Raw genomic sequence first — 14,688 nt, forward strand, 5'->3', positions numbered from 1 at the left:
GCGCGTTCAAATACAACGCTTTTTGTCGGTTACGTCACTTATAGAATCATATCTCCGGAACCAAAAATCACAGCCATTTGATCTTCGAACTTGATCAATGGCCCGACAGTAGCTTTCAAACGAGTCCAAGTTTGTTCAAATCGGTTCAGCCATCTCTGAGAAAATTGAGCGCGTTCAAATACAACGCTTTTTGTCGGTTACGTCACTTATAGAATCATATCTCCTGAACCAAAAATCACAGCCATTTGATCTTCGAACTTGATCAATGGCCCGACAGTAGCTTTCAAACGAGCCCAAGTTTGTTCAAATCGGTTCAGCCATCTCTGAGAAAATTGAGCGCGTTCAAATATCTTCGAAAAGTGCACACACATACACACACACACACACATACACACACACATACACACACACACACACACACACACACACACACACACACACACACACACACACACACACACACACACACACACACACACACACACACACACACACACACACAGACATTTTCCGATCTCGACGAACTGAGTCGAATGGTATATAACACTATGGGTCTCCGAGGCTCCGTTCGAAAGTCGGTTTTTCCAGCAATTCTAATACCTTTCTATAGAGAAAGGCAAAAAGCCTTCTTAGTCCACTTAGTGAAATTTTCATATATCTTGAAAAATCACCATAGGGGGGAGTACATGAAATTTTCGAAATCGAAAAAAAATTTTTGATGCCAAAAGGCTTAGAATTGCATGAAACGTCGAGATTTAGTGTCATCTCGAAAAAAAAATTTTTTTGAAAAAATCGACTTTGGGACTTAGAAAAAATATGAAAATTTTTCTAAGTCCCAGAAAGTTGATTTTTTCAAAAAAAAATTTTTTTGAGATGACACTAAATTTCGATGTTTCATGCAGTTTTAAGAGTTTTGGCATCAAAAAAAATTTTCGATTTTGGAAATTCCATGTACTCCCCCCTATGGTGCTTTTTCAAGATCGAAAATTGTCAAACCTTTACCACCGGGCAGCACCCCTTAAGCATGTCCGATTTAGGTCAAATTTTGCATGAAGGCTTTTTTCGAGGTGCTTGAACTTTTGAGCACTAGAACTTAACGAAAATAGAGGTGATCCCAAAATTTTGGCACCCATATATATATAAGAGCGGTAAAAATCAACGTGTTTTGTCGGTTACGTCACTTATACAATTATATATCTGGAACCAAAAGTCACAACCATTTGATCTTCGAACTTGATCAACGGCCCGACAGTAGCTTTCAAACGAGCCCAAGTTTGTTAAAATCGGATCAGCCATCTCTGAGAAAATTGAGCGCGTTCAAATACAACGCTTTTTGTCGGTTACGTCACTTATACAATCATATCTCCGGGACCAAAAGTCACAGCCATTTGATCTTCGAACTTGATCAATGGCCCGCCAGTAGCTTTCAAACGAGTCCAAGTTTGTTCAAATCGGTTGAGCCATCTCTGAGAAAATTGAGCGCGTTCAAATACAACGCTTTTTGTCGGTTACGTCACTTATACAATCATATCTCCGGAACCAAAAGTCACAGCCATTTTATCTTCGAACTTGATCAATGCCCCGATAGTAGCTTTCAAACGAGCCCAAGTTTGTTAAAATCGGTTGAGCCATCTCTGAGAAAATTGAGCGCGTTCAAATATCTTCGAAAAGTGCACACACATACACACACACACACATACACACACACACACACACAGACATTTTCCGATCTCGTCGAACTGAGTCGAATGGTATATAACACTATGGGTCTCCGAGGCTCCGTTCGAAAGTCGGTTTTTCCAGCAATTCTAATACCTTTCTATAGAGAAAGGCAAAACCCTTCTTAGTCCACTTAGTGGAATTTTCATATATCTTGAAAAATCACCATAGGGGGGAGTACATGAAATTTTCGAAATCGAAAAAAAAATTTTGATGCCAAAACGCTTAGAATTGCATGAAACGTCGAGATTTAGTGTCATCTCGAAAAAAAATTTTTTTGAAAAAGTCGACTTTGGGAAAATAGAGGTGATCCCAAAATTTTGGCACCCATATATATATATATATATATATATATATATATATATATATATATATATATATATATATATATATATATATATATATATATATATATATATATATATATATATATATATATATATATATATAAGAGCGGTAAAAATCAACGTGTTTTGTCGGTTACGTCACTTATACAATTATATATCTGGAACCAAAAGTCACAACCATTTGATCTTCGAACTTGATCAACGGCCCGACAGTAGCTTTCAAACGAGCCCAAGTTTGTTAAAATCGGATCAGCCATCTCTGAGAAAATTGAGCGCGTTCAAATACAACGCTTTTTGTCGGTTACGTCACTTATACAATCATATCTCCGGGACCAAAAGTCACAGCCATTTGATCTTCGAACTTGATCAATGGCCCGCCAGTAGCTTTCAAACGAGTCCAAGTTTGTTCAAATCGGTTCAGCCATCTCTGAGAAAATTGAGCGCGTTCAAATACAACGCTTTTTGTCGGTTACGTCACTTATACAATCATATCTCCGGAACCAAAAGTCACAGCCATTTTATCTTCGAACTTGATCAATGCCCCGATAGTAGCTTTCAAACGAGCCCAAGTTTGTTAAAATCGGTTGAGCCATCTCTGAGAAAATTGAGCGCGTTCAAATATCTTCGAAAAGTGCACACACATACACACACACATACACACACACACATACACACACACACACACACACACACACACACACAGACATTTTCCGATCTCGTCGAACTGAGTCGAATGGTATATAACACTATGGGTCTCCGAGGCTCCGTTCGAAAGTCGGTTTTTCCAGCAATTCTAATACCTTTCTATAGAGAAAGGCAAAACCCTTCTTAGTCCACTTAGTGGAATTTTCATATATCTTGAAAAATCACCATAGGGGGGAGACATGAAATTTTCGAAATCGAAAAAAAAATTTTGATGCCAAAAGGCTTAGAATTGCATGAAACGTCGAGATTTAGTGTCATCTCGAAAAAAAATTTTTTTGAAAAAGTCGACTTTTTGGGACTTAGAAAAAATATGAAGTCCCAGAAAGTTGATTTTTTCAAAAAAAAATTTTTTCGGGATAACACTAAATTTCGATGTTTTATGCAGTTTTAAGAGTTTTGGCATCAAAAAAAATTTTTTATTTTGGAAATTTCATGTACTCCCCCCTATGGTGCTTTTTCAAGATCGATAATTGTCAAACCTTTACCACCGGGCAGCACCCCTTAAGCATGTCCAATTTAGGTCAAATTTTGCATGAAGGCTTTTTTCGAGGTGCTTAAACTTTTGAGCACTAGAACTTTACGAAAATAGAGTTGATCCCAAAATTTTGGCACCCTTATACAGGGTGATTTTTTAAGAGCTTGAGAACTTTTTTAAACAATAAAACGCATAAAATTTGCAAAATCTCATCGGTTCTTTATTTTAAACGTTAGATTGGTACATGACATTTACTTTTTGAAGATAATTTCATTTAAATGTTGACCGCGGCTGCGTCTTAGGTGGTCCATTCGGAAAGTCCAATTTTGGGCAACTTTTTCGAGCATTTCGGCCGGAATAGCCCGAATTTCTTCGGAAATGTTGTCTTCCAAAGCTGGAATAGTTACTGGCTTATTTCTGTAGACTTTAGACTTGACGTAGCCCCACAAAAAATAGTCTAAAGGCGTCAAATCGCATGATCTTGGTGGCCAACTTACCGGTCCATTTCTTGAGATGAATTGTTCTCCGAAGTTTTCCCTCAAAATGGCCATAGAATCGCGAGCTGTGTGGCATGTAGCGCCATCTTGTTGAAACCACATGTCAACCAAGTTCAGTTCTTCCATTATTGGCAACAAAAAGTTTGTTAGCATCGAACGATAGCGATCGCCATTCACTGTAACGTTGCGTCCAACAGCATCTTTGAAAAAATACGGTCCAATGATTCCACCAGCGTACAAACCACACCAAACAGTGCATTTTTCGGGATGCATGGGCAGTTCTTGAACGGCTTCTGGTTGCTCTTCACTCCAAATGCGGCAATTTTGCTTATTTACGTAGCCATTCAACCAGAAATGAGCCTCATCGCTGAACAAAATTTGTCGATAAAAAAGCGGATTTTCTGCCAACTTTTCTAGGGCCCATTCACTGAAAATTCGACGTTGTGGCAGATCGTAAGTCTATTCATGATGAAATGTCAGAGCATACTGAGCAAATAATAATGCATGAAAATCATAACCTCAAAAAATGTGAGCAAATACTAATGCATGAAAATCCTAACCTCAAAAAAATCACCTTTTATATACAAGAGCGGTAAAAATCAACGTGTTTTGTCGGTTACGTCACTTATACAATCATATTTCTGGAACCAAAAGTCACAACCATTTGATCTTCGAACTTGATCAATGGCACGACAGTAGCTTTCAAACAAGCCCAAGTTTGTTGAAATCGGATCAGCCATCTCTGAGAAAATTGAGCGCGTTCAAATACAACGCTTTTTGTCGGTTACGTCACTTATAGAATCATATCTCCGGAACCAAAAATCACAGCCATTTGATCTTCGAACTTGATCAATGGCCCGACAGTAGCTTTCAAACGAGTCCAAGTTTGTTCAAATCGGTTCAGCCATCTCTGAGAAAATTGAGCGCGTTCAAATACAACGCTTTTTGTCGGTTACGTCACTTATAGAATCATATCTCCTGAACCAAAAATCACAGCCATTTGATCTTCGAACTTGATCAATGGCCCGACAGTAGCTTTCAAACGAGCCCAAGTTTGTTCAAATCGGTTCAGCCATCTCTGAGAAAATTGAGCGCGTTCAAATATCTTCGAAAAGTGCACACACATACACACACACACACATACACACACACATACACACACACACACACACACACACACACACACACACACACACACACACACACACACACACACACACACACACACACACACACACACACACACACACACACACACACACACACACACAGACATTTTCCGATCTCGACGAACTGAGTCGAATGGTATATAACACTATGGGTCTCCGAGGCTCCGTTCGAAAGTCGGTTTTTCCAGCAATTCTAATACCTTTCTATAGAGAAAGGCAAAAAGCCTTCTTAGTCCACTTAGTGAAATTTTCATATATCTTGAAAAATCACCATAGGGGGGAGTACATGAAATTTTCGAAATCGAAAAAAAATTTTTGATGCCAAAAGGCTTAGAATTGCATGAAACGTCGAGATTTAGTGTCATCTCGAAAAAAAAATTTTTTTGAAAAAATCGACTTTGGGACTTAGAAAAAATATGAAAATTTTTCTAAGTCCCAGAAAGTTGATTTTTTCAAAAAAAAATTTTTTTGAGATGACACTAAATTTCGATGTTTCATGCAGTTTTAAGAGTTTTGGCATCAAAAAAAATTTTCGATTTTGGAAATTCCATGTACTCCCCCCTATGGTGCTTTTTCAAGATCGAAAATTGTCAAACCTTTACCACCGGGCAGCACCCCTTAAGCATGTCCGATTTAGGTCAAATTTTGCATGAAGGCTTTTTTCGAGGTGCTTGAACTTTTGAGCACTAGAACTTAACGAAAATAGAGGTGATCCCAAAATTTTGGCACCCATATATATATAAGAGCGGTAAAAATCAACGTGTTTTGTCGGTTACGTCACTTATACAATTATATATCTGGAACCAAAAGTCACAACCATTTGATCTTCGAACTTGATCAACGGCCCGACAGTAGCTTTCAAACGAGCCCAAGTTTGTTAAAATCGGATCAGCCATCTCTGAGAAAATTGAGCGCGTTCAAATACAACGCTTTTTGTCGGTTACGTCACTTATACAATCATATCTCCGGGACCAAAAGTCACAGCCATTTGATCTTCGAACTTGATCAATGGCCCGCCAGTAGCTTTCAAACGAGTCCAAGTTTGTTCAAATCGGTTCAGCCATCTCTGAGAAAATTGAGCGCGTTCAAATACAACGCTTTTTGTCGGTTACGTCACTTATACAATCATATCTCCGGAACCAAAAGTCACAGCCATTTTATCTTCGAACTTGATCAATGCCCCGATAGTAGCTTTCAAACGAGCCCAAGTTTGTTAAAATCGGTTGAGCCATCTCTGAGAAAATTGAGCGCGTTCAAATATCTTCGAAAAGTGCACACACATACACACACACACACATACACACACACACACACACAGACATTTTCCGATCTCGTCGAACTGAGTCGAATGGTATATAACACTATGGGTCTCCGAGGCTCCGTTCGAAAGTCGGTTTTTCCAGCAATTCTAATACCTTTCTATAGAGAAAGGCAAAACCCTTCTTAGTCCACTTAGTGGAATTTTCATATATCTTGAAAAATCACCATAGGGGGGAGTACATGAAATTTTCGAAATCGAAAAAAAATTTTTGATGCCAAAAGGCTTAGAATTGCATGAAACGTCGAGATTTAGTGTCATCTCGAAAAAAAATTTTTTTGAAAAAGTCGACTTTTTGGGACTTAGAAAAAATATGAAAATTTTTCTAAGTCCCAGAAAGTTGATTTTTTCAAAAAAAAATTTTTTCGGGATAACACTAAATTTCGATGTTTTATGCAGTTTTAAGAGTTTTGGCATCAAAAAAAATTTTTTATTTTGGAAATTTCATGTACTCCCCCCTATGGTGCTTTTTCAAGATCGATAATTGTCAAACCTTTACCACCGGGCAGCACCCCTTAAGCATGTCCAATTTAGGTCAAATTTTGCATGAAGGCTTTTTTCGAGGTGCTTAAACTTTTGAGCACTAGAACTTTACGAAAATAGAGTTGATCCCAAAATTTTGGCACCCTTATATATACAAGAGCGGTAAAAATCAACGTGTTTTGTCGGTTACGTCACTTATACAATCATATTTCTGGAACCAAAAGTCACAACCATTTGATCTTCGAACTTGATCAATGGCACGACAGTAGCTTTCAAACGAGCCCAAGTTTGTTGAAATCGGATCAGCCATCTCTGAGAAAATTGAGCGCGTTCAAATACAACGCTTTTTGTTGGTTACGTCACTTATAGAATCATATCTCCGGAACCAAAAATCACAGCCATTTGATCTTCGAACTTGATCAATGGCCCGACAGTAGCTTTCAAACGAGCCCAAGTTTGTTCAAATCGGTTCAGCCATCTCTGAGAAAATTGAGCGCGTTCAAATACAACGCTTTTTGTCGGTTACGTCACTTATAGAATCATATCTCCTGAACCAAAAATCACAGCCATTTGATCTTCGAACTTGATCAATGGGCCGACAGTAGCTTTCAAACGAGCCCAAGTTTGTGCAAATCGGTTCAGCCATCTCTGAGAAAATTGAGCGCGTTCAAATATCTTCGAAAAGTGCACACACATACACACACACACACATACACACACACACACACACATACACACACACACACACACACAGACATTTTCCGATCTCGACGAACTGAGTCGAATGGTATATAACACTATGGGTCTCCGAGGCTCCGTTCGAAAGTCGGTTTTTCCAGCAATTCTAATACCTTTCTATAGAGAAAGGCAAAAACATTCGCTCACGCTTCATTTTTAGTGAATATTAATTAAAATTTTCACAGTCCCTTTGAGCACTTTTCTCACCGTAAAAGCCACTCCGTACTGAACATGCAGTTCAGTAACAAATGGCTGACATCTGTCTTTTGCCTCTCACTAAGGTTCCGCTTGCCGATAGCCGAACATTATTTCTTTTGTGCAGAACGTGTGTTCGCGATCTTTTACTCCATGGTATTTATCCACAATGGCATGATGCCAAATTCGACCAAAGAAGAACGGAACATTTGTGTTGCTTGATAGGTACTTCTGCACATACATGTTCCGGTTGATAGTCATGGCCGCGATGTAAGGCGACACTTTTAAAAACCATTGGAACAGATGCACCCTTTCCTTTTTCAATTACCGTATCATGTTCCTGTCCAAGAAACAGTTTGGAATCAGTCTTGGTGAAGGTCAACGTCAGCATCTTCATATACAGGTTCGTACTTCGAAGTCAACAGTCTGGCTGGTTTATTAGCTCGATTGTAGACGACACTGGCCTATCTTCTCGATTTTTCCCGATCCAATTTCCTCGTTCTCAAAAGTTCTGCAAGAACTTATATTAGGGGGACGGGTTCAGTGTGTTCGGCAAGTCGATGGCTTTCCCACAGCCCAGCTGGGTTCGATTACCAACTTCCGCACATAGGATTAGAAAATATTTCTGGCTCGAGAGACGAATAATCTTAAGGTTAAAAAACGTGCTTAATCCACCTAGCAGTGAGATGATACCATTTTTTATCAATCCGTATGTGTTTTTCGCATGAATAATCTTCGGTGTTTTAGTTTTCATGATATTATTCTAATGTCCGTCGTTTTAAGTGGCCATTTGAGATTTTAATCACTCATTACTCTGTAATATCGAAACTGCAAATCGGATCGAATTTGAATCTAAAAGTGTAACAATAGATTAAATATTCCATGATATGTCGAAGTAATTTCCACTTTAGAGTTTAGGGTAATTTAAGGTACTTCAAGAGCCGGTATGCAGGAACCAGCATAACCCAAACCGATTCGTATGGCCATATGATGAATAAATTGCAATATTTTTGAGTCCAACTTCAAAGCTTTTCGGGATTGTCATCTTTGAATTTTTGTTTCTGAAATTCGATTTGGCTTTTTTTGAGAAAACGATTGAGCTTTGGAAAACGATTCGATAATGGAACCGAAATTCGAAATTCGGTGTAGCCGAAATCAAACAAATTTGCCTGAGTAGCTGTATAGTTTACATTTGTTTCAAGATGTTTGAAAATCAATGTAGACATTCGCATCGTAGTGCGAATTAAATTTGTGGGTGCCTTCCGAAACGAAAACTGAATACAACCGAAAATGAAATAAGTTTATTTGGTTATCGACTATATAAATCTGCTAACCAGATAAATCTGATTAATTTATGTGAAATAGACATTTTTATACTAATCACCCTGTATCTCCGAAACCGGAAGTTGGATCTGACTGAAAAAAACAAGATGTTTTATAGAATCTTAAAAGTTTTCATTTGAATCTTAGATGATTCTTAGATTTCATTTGAATCTTAGATCGGTTCAGCCATCTACGAGAGTTACACAGTTTTAATTTCGTTTCACATATCATCCTGTAGTTCCGGAACCAGAAGTCGGATCCAAATATAATTCAGGAACCTTGTTTGGGAGTATACGACTTTTCATATGAATCTGAGTTTGTAGAAAACGGTTGTCATCTCCGAAAAAAATTGAGTGAAATTTTTTGTCACACACGCATTTGTTGATCTCGACGAACTACTATTCGAATGGTATATGGCTGTTATGTTCTTCCAGCATTTATTGCTGTAAGTAGTTTAAATCAATATAATTATGGAATTGCTTTCAACTCGAAAATTCTGCCATCATCTGTTTTACATATGGCATATTCGAACGATTATGTTGCCAAAAACGAACCGTGCTAAAATCAGTCCGAGGTAAAATATCATGCTGTACACAGTCTTCTGGGTACTTAGAAACAAATGTATGTAACAGCATAAAACATCGTGTTTTATGTTGCTCCCAAGCATTTCGTTGTCAGACAGCGCCCAAAACTACACAAAAATTTCGATATCTCCGTTAAAAATGGACGGATTTTAACAATCTATGGCTTGTTGGATAGGTATTACCGTGCGGAATCTCTGTCTGATATATTCTGTGTTCAAGGTCAATTGTGACAGATACTGTCAAAAAAACTGAAAATTTTGACATAAAACTACATATAACTCAAAAAGTAAACATCCGATCTTAAAACCATTCAATAGCGTTCAGGGTGACGGGGAGACCTTTCATTTTGGACTAGTTTGATCAAAATCGGTCCAGCCATCTCTGAGATCTCGACCTCTTAGTTGACAATACACATACAGACACACACACACACACGGACATTTGCTCAGTTCTTCGAACTGACTAGATTGGTATATGACATTCGGCGATCCGGGCCTCAGAAAATTTTTCTAAAGTTTGAGCGAATTCTATACCTATTTTTTATATTTATAAAAAAGGTAAAAAGGTGGCTGTGTAATGTCAGAGATGTAACCGGATTGACGTGAATACAAATAACATTTAATCGCTATCAATAAAGCATTATATTAACTCTGGCGAGCGGCAAATACAGGTTTAAATTGGGGCCAAACAATAGGCATAATAATAATAATAAGTCCAACATCAACTTATGATATGAGCTGATTTGTAGAATTTTCACGATCGTTGTTCAATTTTCGTTGGTTTTTGCTCCAATGCAAACGAACAGCAGCTGGATAACGCAATCGTTCGTGTTTGAAGCAAAACTCGCTTTGCGAACATCCCACAGCAGAACTTCTTCTTGTGCTGATTGATTTAATACTGTAGTAATTTTTGTGAAAGGATTTCCTTTTACGTGATTTCGTTTGCAGCTTTTTCAAATGAGCGGTCCTAACAGCTCGCAAAGTAGCAACATACTGAATGTCGATGTTGATTATTTAATTTCGGATTTGCATATTTCAACAAATGAAACATGCTGGCTTTATTTGCACTCATTTGGTGTGAGCTTCGCACTGCGAACGGTGCACTAAAATTTTTATTCATACTTCCGATTTGCATACTCCAACAGATATGTAATTATTATAGTGCTTTTGTAAACATTTATAGGCCTTGAAAGGGTTGATTTGTAGAGCTTTCAAGGTCGCTGTTCACTTTCCGGTGTTTTGCTCCAAAGACCAGCAGCTGATATAATATGGGAAGGAAGATAGTACAAGAGACGGATTTCATATTTTGCGTAATGGTAGGATGCCAGATTCGGCTAAAACAGAGTGTCACCTTAGAGAGGCCGGATGACAGACAGCAGGCGCCGGCCACACCAAGAACTTCTTGGCGAATTTGTCGATTTTCTTCAGGCGAAAATTCTCCAGATCTGGCCCCCAGCGTCTATTATCTATTTCCAAACCTGAAAAGTTTTCTTCAGGGACAGAAATTTTCGTCATTGCAGAAACGGAAGCCTATTTTGAAGGACTTGACAATTTGTTTTTAAACGGCATCAAAATGTTGGATGGGTCAAGTGTATCGCTCTAGATAGAAATTATACTGAAAAGTTTTCACTATAAAAAATTTAATCGAATTTTTCTTGGTTAGGCCCAGGATATGTAGTAAGCTGCTGAAACGGAGTGAGACAGTGATTACACACTTCGTCCGGAAGTAGATAAAGGAATTCCAATGGAAAGTGTTATCACATAAGGCTTACTCAGTAGATCTAGCCCCTTCAGATTACCCATTTGCGTCGATGGGACACGCACCCGCTGAGCAGCACTTCTAAGCTAATTTTAAAGAAGTTAACGAATAGGTCGATTCTTGCTTTGAACTAGTAGTGACGATTTTTTTTGCGATGAATTCACAAATTACATGAAAAATGAGAAAACTGTGAAGGAAAGGCGAATACTTCGAATAAACCACCATTCATTGTCCTTATGTTACAAATAGTTGACTTTTCATGTTTTCGTTTATTTAAAGCTTATATACCTTTTACTTTAGTGCTGAATAGAGCTGCTCTACTGCAACCCAGAGGGTGCAATTTGTATTGCACAGGGGATGTTGAAAAAGTATTCCTATATAGGAAGTACTTTTTGAAAGATTTTCAGCATGCTTAAAAAGTTACACAATCGTAAAAAGACTGGAGCCTAATGATGCACTGTCTAGTACAGTCTATTGCAAATATGTTATTCCAACTAAAACTTTAAAAACTTCATAAATTTTTCCTAGAAAAGTTTATTGTCAAAACTATTCTCGCCGGCTGAAAGCGATTGCCCGTCACTATTCTCTACAGCAACAAGAGTTTGCCGCAGGATAAAAAACGACCAACGACAGAATATGTAGGGGAAACAGGGGCTAATTGGCCGAACGGCCGATTGGCAGAATAGCTTTTCTGAAAATGCTACTATGCGCAGTGGCGATATCTATAATGATTTTGGTGGAGCATTAGGTCACCCACGTACCGACGTAATTTCAGGTGTTTCTGTGTTGTCGTTTGAGCAGGAGCACGTTTTTTCTGATGAGTAAATGTCTGAAAATAACAGACCTCTCCCCAAGGCTTTCAAGGTGGAGTGGAGCGTCAAGGTCTTGAATCCCGAATTAATCTAAAATTTTAACAATTCTCTAATAAAAGCAGCATTTGAGGAGTAAAAAATGAAACCAAGCGTAAGCGCGAACGCTGGTGGGGGAAAAGTTGAAAGAAAACTGAAAAAGTTCATCAATGCTGCCGAAACTAATTGCACAATAGTTAAAAAGACTCAAAAACCGAGAAGGGGAGTTTTTTCACATACTTACATAATAGAAATGATGCATACCGACTTTTTTAACTAATGAAAACGTTTATTGATACAGCTGATGTGTTTCACATATTTTTCTAAAACTCGGCCAACTTACCCCGGCTCTGAGGTTAGTTGGCCGATTTTTTTCTCCGCATTTTATTATTAATAACTATTTTCCTGATTTTCATACAGGAAAGGATTACAGAAATTCCGAAAGCGAAACTCGGCCAACTAGCCCCGGTTTCCCCTACTCGGTGCGGACAATAAACACAAATATTTTCCCGACTGTACCATCTGCTATGAACAGTTGGTATCTTTATAGAAAGTTAAACATTTGTAAGGTCGTAATTCCAGTATATAAAGATGAATTTATGTCAATTTTGAAGATGTTAAATCATCGCGTGGTTGATGAGTCATATTCGTACATCGTTGATTGTACGTACACATTCAAAAATTAAAGCTCAATACATTTGGTTTGTAGTAAAAAAAAAGCCCACTGCCTTAGCTCTAAGATGCCAAAAGACGTTAAACTGTAGAAAGGGAGTTCGAAAGTAGAAAATTTCTTCTCACACATTCCCACAAACATCTGACAGATAGGAAGCTTCACTGCGCGTCATTCGAGCGCCAACTGCAGAGCTGGTACCGAGTGTGTATAGGATAATTATAGTCTGAATCATCTGAATGCATCGATTTGACCGAAAACCTCGAAGACATGTTCCGACGCTGTCTAGTAAACTGACGACAATAAACCCGATTGGGAACAGCACAGTCGTGTTTCCTACAATGTTGAACAATTCAATCTATTTTTTGTGTGCTCTTGAACACAGTCAAAATTCTTCCTTATAGAGCAACGGCAAAGGTTTGGGTCTCACGTCACCACGAGTGCAAAGCATCGATGAACTACCTCGTGACTGTCGTTCGAGACACACCACTACAAATGCGAATTCGATGTCTAAGAATAAAATATTCTTGCATAAAATGAAAAAAAAAATCGAACACATGGTCGAACAGATTGGATCAGCGTTCCGTCGATATCGATCGTACCTATTTAGTACCGGTTTTGCTTTTCGTTAATTATTTATAATGACTTTTTGTTTCGAATGAGTGCTGCTCCACAGCGTACAAATGGGTTTGCTAAGTGAAGTCGATTCAACAGCTTATGGACGATTGTTTGTGAAACGTTAACTACATAGTTTTTTCATCCCAAATTTATCGAAAAAACTTACCAATGTTATAAGTTCGTTCAAATACCGTTGCACCACACTGTCTCACGGGTGTCAAAGCAAATGAACTCTGCGGTCCTTGATCTGGTTTGTTGTTTATCCACTCCCCCCGTTAGGGCTGTTTTCCTGTTTAAATGTAGCACACTTTGTGCGAAATTTGCCCAGTTTCACCGTCGTAAATTCACCAGTTGTATTCAATTCAATTTTCAAGGGTAAATTGTCCCAACACCAAACCAAGCATAAACAATTCGATCCAATTCCCAAATAATGACGATGGCACCTCAGCTTGCTATTTGTGTGCGTTTCTCACAGTTCATTCAAGCATATTTTCACAACATACACTGATGGGTGTGCAAAAAATATCGGAAAATATACCAAAGTTGGAGCGCCACTTTCACTCGAATCGAACGGTATCCAGTTTCGATCGGGATAAGCAGATCTTATGGCGTTCAACCATTGACCCTTATCAGCATAAGATCAAGTATTGATTGGCAACTTCCACGATATGTTAAATGTAAAAAAACAGTAAAACACGATACCAGACTTCACTAATCGTTTTCTCACCAGAGGGTGGACAATCTTTCGTATACGCAAAACTACAGCGTAATTCCGACCGTCTGCCAATTTTCACTCCGGAGGCACTTCACACTGCAAACGGTCACTCACGTTAGGTAAACAAGTACAATAGTTTAACTGCGGGAGCACTCGTCATAGCATAACACTTGATTCTACACCATTGGAAACAATTATCCATTTGCAGCACAATAGAGTGGCTTGATATTTACACTCTTCCGATTTATCTTTTTTTAAATTTTTTTGAGGGAAACTATACAACAACCGGACCAGGCTGATGTCACCGATAGACTGGGAGCGAGAGTGAACCGAAAGAGTATTATCTGCGATGAACTCGGAGTCCTTCTACAACGTTACAAACATAGCAATGTGCTCGAATGAACTCATCATGAACGCAACGACAGCCCTGCCATGCTGCCACTATTTATGCACGGCCCAGAGCTTTTGCATTCACTCTTTCGACCAGGTTAAGCTTTCAACATCACGAAAGCCGGCCGCTTGCTGT

At 38.5% G+C, this 14,688-nt stretch overlaps 1 protein-coding gene across 1 annotated transcript in view; it reads right to left on the bottom strand.

The window, feature by feature from the left end:
- LOC131425738 (uncharacterized) overlaps window positions 1-14,467 on the bottom strand; it is a 51,343-nt gene extending 36,876 nt beyond the window's left edge. Inside the window, exon 1 of the mRNA XM_058587845.1 lies at window positions 13,614-14,467. The gene's annotated coding sequence lies outside the window, so the exon portion shown is untranslated. The remainder of the gene's footprint in view (window positions 1-13,613) is intronic.
- Window positions 14,468-14,688: the final 221 nt, after the last annotated feature.

This window comes from Malaya genurostris, chromosome 1, assembly GCF_030247185.1.
Source record: "Malaya genurostris strain Urasoe2022 chromosome 1, Malgen_1.1, whole genome shotgun sequence".
NCBI lineage: Eukaryota > Metazoa > Arthropoda > Insecta > Diptera > Culicidae > Malaya > Malaya genurostris.